Raw genomic sequence first — 6,609 nt, forward strand, 5'->3', positions numbered from 1 at the left:
GGTGTTGTGCTGGCTCTGTCAGCCGAGCATGGCCCCGGCTGCAGGACAACCCCGCTGGCGCCGCCGTCCTGCCGGGGCCGGAGTTGGGGGGATGTCCTTGGCCTTCCCTGTGGGCCGGAGGCCAATCCCCTGCCTGTCCTTCTTGCTTCCTGCCCCAGGCCCCGAGGTGAGGACGGAGAGCCCGGAGGACAAATCCCCCCGTGAGACCCTGGTGGGAGAGGCCGTTTTGAAGGGCTCCCCGGCGCAGGAAGGCAGCGGGGAGGAAAAGGGCCGGAGATCCCCCCACAGGAGGGTCTCCAAAGCCATCCCAGGGTGCTCTGAGGAGGAAAGACCCAGCCTGTGCCGGGAAGGCGGCCAGACCTTGAGGGGGAGCTGTGACCTGGTGGTCCCTGAGCAGCCTCCCAGCAGGGAGAAGCCCTTCAAGTGTATGGAATGTGGGACAAGCTTCAGAAAGAGCACCCACCTCCTCAGCCACCAGCACATCCACACTGGGGAACGTCCCTACACGTGTGGGGAATGTGGGAAGAGCTTCAAGTTCAGCTCCAACCTCCACACCCACCAGCAAATTCACACTGGTGAATGGCCCTATACGTGTGGGGAGTGTGGAAAGAGCTTCAGGCGGAGCTCCGCCCTGATCCGACACCAGCACATCCACAGTGGGGAACAGCTCTACCCGTGTGAGCAATGTGGGAAGAGCTTCAGTGACAGCTCCACTCTGATCGTGCACCAGCACATCCACACTGGGGAACGGCCGTATATGTGTGGGGAATGTGGGAAGAGCTTCAGGAGCAGCTCCAACCTCCACACCCACCAGCGCATCCACAGTGGGGAACGGCCCTACAAGTGCTTGGAATGTGGGAAGAGCTTTCACACCAGCTCAGATCTCCTAAAGCACGAGCGGACACACACAGATGAGAGGCCCTTCCGCTGCACCGACTGTGGGAAGGGCTTTAACATGAACTCCACCCTCATCAGGCACCGGCGCATCCACACCGGGGAGAGGCCCTACAAGTGTGGGGAGTGTGGGAAGAGCTTTACCTGGAGCTCTAACTTGACCAGACACCAGCGGACCCACCAGTAAGGGAAGCCCTACCAGTGCCCCGACTGTCGGAAGACCTTCGGCCGCTGCTTCCACCCTGAATGAAGCCCCTCATTTGGAGGCAACCCCTGGAGTCCAGTGACTGTCAGTCCATCCCTTTCGACCACAAAGGGCCAGTCCCCTTTCCCAGGGGCAGGTTCTTCCAACAGAACCCTTCTTGGGGGTTGTGTAGAGATTCCTGCCCTGGCTGGGGACCCCCCAAGGTCACTGCTGGAGGTTGAGAGCAGAGATCTCCCCACCAGCATTGGTCTGGGGGAGTTCCATCCATCTCTAATTAAGAATTATTGCTTTTGTGCCAGCTTTAGTAGAATTGCTTCAACAATTGCTTTACTGTAGAGCACTGTCCTATCTTATCCTGTACTCCTGGTAATTTTAGTGTTTCTATTTGCAGTAAATAATTCTGATTAAGATCTTTTGTTTGATCATTTGTAACCCTAAATAAATTCCTTTCTATCAATAGATCTGATTTGCCATCATTAAAGCTGGAGGACAAAAATGATTCAGTCACACCTCTGTAATTCCTCTGAACTGGAACTGTTGGCATAATTCAAGGCTGAGATTGGATCCATCAGCCCCCATCACCCCACAGGAAGTTGGGAGCTTGGGGGGCCAGCCCCCTTTGCCAACCTGCCTGTGCCCAAAGACCCCCATGGGACAGTCAGACCCACCAGACCACCCCCTCTTTTCCACCCTTTTCCCTTTTTCTCCCATTTTCCCACTGTCCCCTTAATCCTAATTTTTCCCCCTGAACAGTTTTTGGGTCCAAATCACCACTTTTTGCTCCCTCTCCTGTGGGCACTGAAGGAGAAAATGAGGCTGCACACACAGAGTTCCATTTCAGTACTTGTCCTCCCATCTTTCCGGTGTCCCCCTTTCATTGGGGTTCCTTTGGAAACAGCGCCTGGGCTTTGTCTTTTAGTCCACCGGAATTCCCAGCATGGCCCCAAAGCAGTGCCCTGATCCCACACATTCCCCTCCCCTCATGTGCTGGCTGTGTTCAGCCACCAGGGAGAAACACAGGCTACCATGCAGAGCGTTCCAAGTGGTTTCCACTTTGGCAAACAGCACTCTCTGGATGGAAAACACCAGTCAAGGCCAAAACACTCCTTTTGGATCCTGATTAACTGAATGCAGCTGCTGCTGCCTTAACTTTTTCTCACAAAAATTCTCTGGGTTCTTTTGGTTTAAGGAGGCCCCACATGTCCCAATGGCCCCTTGATTCCATGAGCTTCCACAGTCTCCAAAGGTTCCTTTAGTTCCATGAGACCCTGCAGTCCCAAAATGCCCTTTGGATTCTCAGAGATTTCCCATTGTCCCGGGGTCCCTTGTGCTTCAGAAGGAGCTGCAGTGGGACAGTGGCCCCTTGGTTCCGTGAGCTCTGCAGTGTTCCAGGAATCCTTGGGTTCCAGGAGAGCCTGCAGTTTCACAAGGACCACTGGAATGCAGGTGGTTCTGCAGGGTCCCAATGGCCCCTGGATTCTGGGAGGTTCAGAAATATCTCCGGGCTCCCTTGGTTCCAGGAGGACACACATGTCAGCAGGAACCCTTGGTTCCAGGAGGTTTGACAGTGTCCCAGAATTCCTTTGATTTCATGAGGCCCTGGATTGTCCCAATGGACTCCTGATTCCATCAGCCCCCTCAATGTCCCAATGGTCCCTTGGTTCCATGAGTTTCTGCAGCGTCCCAGGGTTCCTTTTGTTCCATGGGGAGCTGCAGTGTCACAATGGGCCCTGAATTCCAGGAGTTTTCCCAGGGTGACAGTGCTGCCTTGATTCCATGAGATTGCCCAGTGTCCCAGGGCTCCTTTGGCTCCAGAAGGCCTTGCAGTGTCACAATGGTCCTTGGTTCCATGAGGTTCCACCATGTCCTTGCTGGAACATGCTCTGGGATCTGGACAGGCTGGATCAATAAGGCCACGTGTCAGGGCCTGCCCTTGGCTCCCAACAACCCCCAGGACGCTCCATGCTGGGGGCAGAGGGGCTGGAGAGCTGCTCAGCAGGAAGGGACTTGGGGGTGCTGCTTGACAGGGGCTGGATATGAGCCAGAGTGTGCCCAGGGGGGCAAGAAGGCCAAGGGCATCGTGGCCTTTGTGGAGAAGAGTGTGGCCAGCAGGAGCAGAGAACTGATTGCCCCTCTGTGCTGGGCACTGGGGAGGCCCCACCTGGAGTGCTGTGTCCAGTTGTGGCCCCTCAGTGCCAAAAGGCCCTTGAGGGGCTGGAGCGTGTCCAGAGAAGGGAACGGAGCTGGGGAAGGCTCTGGAAAACATGTCTGCTGAGGGACGGCTGAGGGAACTGGGCTTGTTGAGTCTGGAGAAGGGGAGGCTCAGGGGGGACCTCATTGCTCTCTACAATGACCTGAGAGGAAGTTTTAGTGGGTATGGGGCTTGGTCTCTTCTGCCAAGGCTATAGTGAAAGGTTGTGAGGGAATGGCCTTAAATTGCTTTGGGCAAGGTTCATATTAGTTATGAAAAAATCCCTTTTCCACTGAAAGACTTTTGAGGCATTGGAACAAGTAGCCCGGGGAGGTGGTGGAGTCTCTGGAAGTGTTCAGGTGGCATCTGGATCTGGCACTTTGGTATGGGGTTGTATTAGGGAGGGGTTCGAACATGCTGAAGCTTGAAAACCGAGACACCGTTGCTAGCTCAAAAAACAATATTTATTACCAAGAGGTGGCCAACAAAACGAACAAACCCAAAAGGGAGGAAGGAGGAGAGAAATAAGCCCCCAGCATGATCTCCCCCGTTGCCCAGCTGTTGCCTATAAAGTTATCTAACCGACCTAGCATGCCTCTAATTACCCATAGCAGAAGCTGCATCTTTGGAGAGTCAGTAAGTTCACAAAAGCTATCTGCTTTTTATACAATTAATTGAGTGGCCACAACCTCCCAGGTGTGGCCAGCACCGCCCAGCCCGAGGCCCTCAGTCCCACCCCCGGTTATGTCAGTGCATCTCTTCTGCGCACGCGTGAGAACTTCGGAAATCCCCTCATGCACGCGCAGAGTGTTTTGGGGGTCTATCTTAATTGAGTCTGGGGGTGCTACTTCATCCTTTTCCTCCTCAACTTCTCCTTCAAGTGACCTTGGAGGACAATTAGCCAATCACACAACACCAATTAAAAGAGTTTATACAAGAAGCTCTCTTCAAGGACAACTTTCCCATTTATCAGTGCTTGTTTTCCCATAACTTGGCAGGGAAAGAGCAAAACTTTCACAGGTGGCGGGGCCAAACCCAGACCAAAAGTATTAGCATAAATTCACCCTGGTACATTCACCAAAAGGTCTGAGCTACCCTTAACTCATCTCTAGACATCCATGGAAATAAAACAGCCCGACCTTGAACCCAAGGGAAACAAAGACAAATTCCACGGCTTTAGCTGGAGCAAGGTTGGGGGGGGAGTGTGTCACTCCTCTATGACATCACATGCTCCCCATGACATCACATCCTTCCTGTGACATCACACCTCCCCTACGACATCAAATCTCTCCTATGATGTCACATCCATCATATGACATCACATCTCTCCTGTGATACCATATCATCCCTGTGACATCATGTCCTCCCTTGTGACATCACATCTCTCCTAAGGCATCACATCCATAATATGACATCACATCTTTCCTGTGTTATCATGTCATCCTGGTGACATCACGTCCTCCCCTGTGACATCACATTCTCCCCTGTGACATCACAGTTCCGCTGTGACATCACATCCATCATATGACATCACATCTCTCCTGTGATATAATCCCTGTGACGTCACATACTCCCCTGTCATCACATCACCCCTGAGACATTACATCTCTCCTATGACATTACATCCATAATATGACATCACATCTCTCCTGTAATACCATATCATCCCTGTGACATCATGTCTCCCCTGTGACATCACATCCTTCCTGTGACATCACACCTCACTGTGACATTACACCTACCTTGTGACATCACACCTGCCCTGTGACATCACAGCTCCCCTATGATGTCACATCCATCATATGACATCACATCTCTCCCGTGGTATCATATTTCACGTGCTCCGCTATGACATCACATCACCCCTGTGACATCACACCTGCCCTGTGACATCACATCCTCCCATGTGACATCACAGCTCTCCTGTGACATCACATCCTTCCTGTGACATCACCTCTCCCCTATGACGTCACAAGCATAACATGACATCACATCTCCCTTATGACATCACACCCCCTGTGACATCACATCCTTCCTGTGACATCACGTCCTCCCCTGTCACATCACACCCTTTCTGTGACATTACATCTCCCCCATGACATCACATCCATCATATGGCATCACATCCTTCCTGTGACATCACATCTCCTCTATGATGTCACATCAATCATATGACATCACACCTCTCCTGTGATATCATATAATCCCTGTGACTTCATGTCCTCCCCTCCGTCATGATGCCTAATGGTGCTGAGAAAAGAAAACTCTGGAGCAGTCAATTGAGGGTGAGATAAGGAAAAGGTTTAATTTGTGCCCAGGCATAGATGTTACAAGATGCGTGCAGGCTGTGCCTGAGATGTTACTGCCCGACCAATCCAAGTTTTGTCCATTCCGTTGCTTTTGCCCTGGTCCACCCCTTGGCCCACCCCCTGGGAATTGGGTCTGGGGTGTATTTCGGGACCCCTTCTTCATCATCTTCATAATTTTCAGAGCACAGAGGGTACATGGTCAGCCAGTTCTTGACTGTGTTCTGTGGTTCAGGCTAAGATATGAGTGTTCTCTAAACAGCATAGGCCTGCCTCGACAAAAGACTAAACATTTTCTACTGGAATACAGGGGTAGGATTGATATGGGGAACATAGAATGGGGTGATGGGGTAGGGAATGTGTAAACTACTTGTGCTAAAGGGTGAGGGATAAGGGCTGCAGCTTCTAAAATCTACTTCTATTACTTAACTACTTCTAAAACTTATAAAATTAGGAAAATAAGAAAAAAACAGATGGACCTTACGGCATCAGTCTCCCCTTTAGAAATTGAACAAGACTCAAAGATCTTCAATCTCTACTACTTATACTTAACATGATATCAGTAAGATGACTAATATTTATAACATTAATCACATAACAAGCTATTATGTAGATTTAACACTATATTCTACTAACATGAATGACTGTTCTATTCTGGTTTAGTTTGGTAACTATGAAGTAAGTCTGTGGAAGCAAATTTAATGAAATATTTCTAAGAATTACCCAATATACATATAATTTAAACTTGTTGCTAAATTTCAGCCAAATTCATAGTGCAAATTCAGCACTCACTTTCATGAAGAATGTTAGGTGTATTTTGTCAAAGCCAAATGTAAATTTAGGTTTTAAACTCAATTCATAGTTACTAGTAATACTAAGCAATACAGACAAGAGAAAAAAAACTTAAACATTATTTTAACAGTCTTTGTAATAGTTTCTGTTGCTCTACTCATCTTAAGAACAGAGGTTTTCTTCTTCTTGGGTGAAATTTAGGGTTCTTGATAATAACTCTG

The 6,609-nt window shown here is 50.0% G+C and overlaps 1 pseudogene; it reads left to right on the forward strand.

Moving 5' to 3' along the window:
- The first annotated feature begins 274 nt into the window (after window positions 1-274).
- LOC114003429 lies at window positions 275-1,225 on the forward strand (annotated as a pseudogene).
- Window positions 1,226-6,609: the final 5,384 nt, after the last annotated feature.

This window comes from Pipra filicauda, unplaced genomic scaffold (assembly GCF_003945595.2).
Source record: "Pipra filicauda isolate LSUMZ 115617 unplaced genomic scaffold, ASM394559v2 scaffold745_size127278_pilon, whole genome shotgun sequence".
In the NCBI taxonomy this organism is placed as follows: domain Eukaryota; kingdom Metazoa; phylum Chordata; class Aves; order Passeriformes; family Pipridae; genus Pipra; species Pipra filicauda.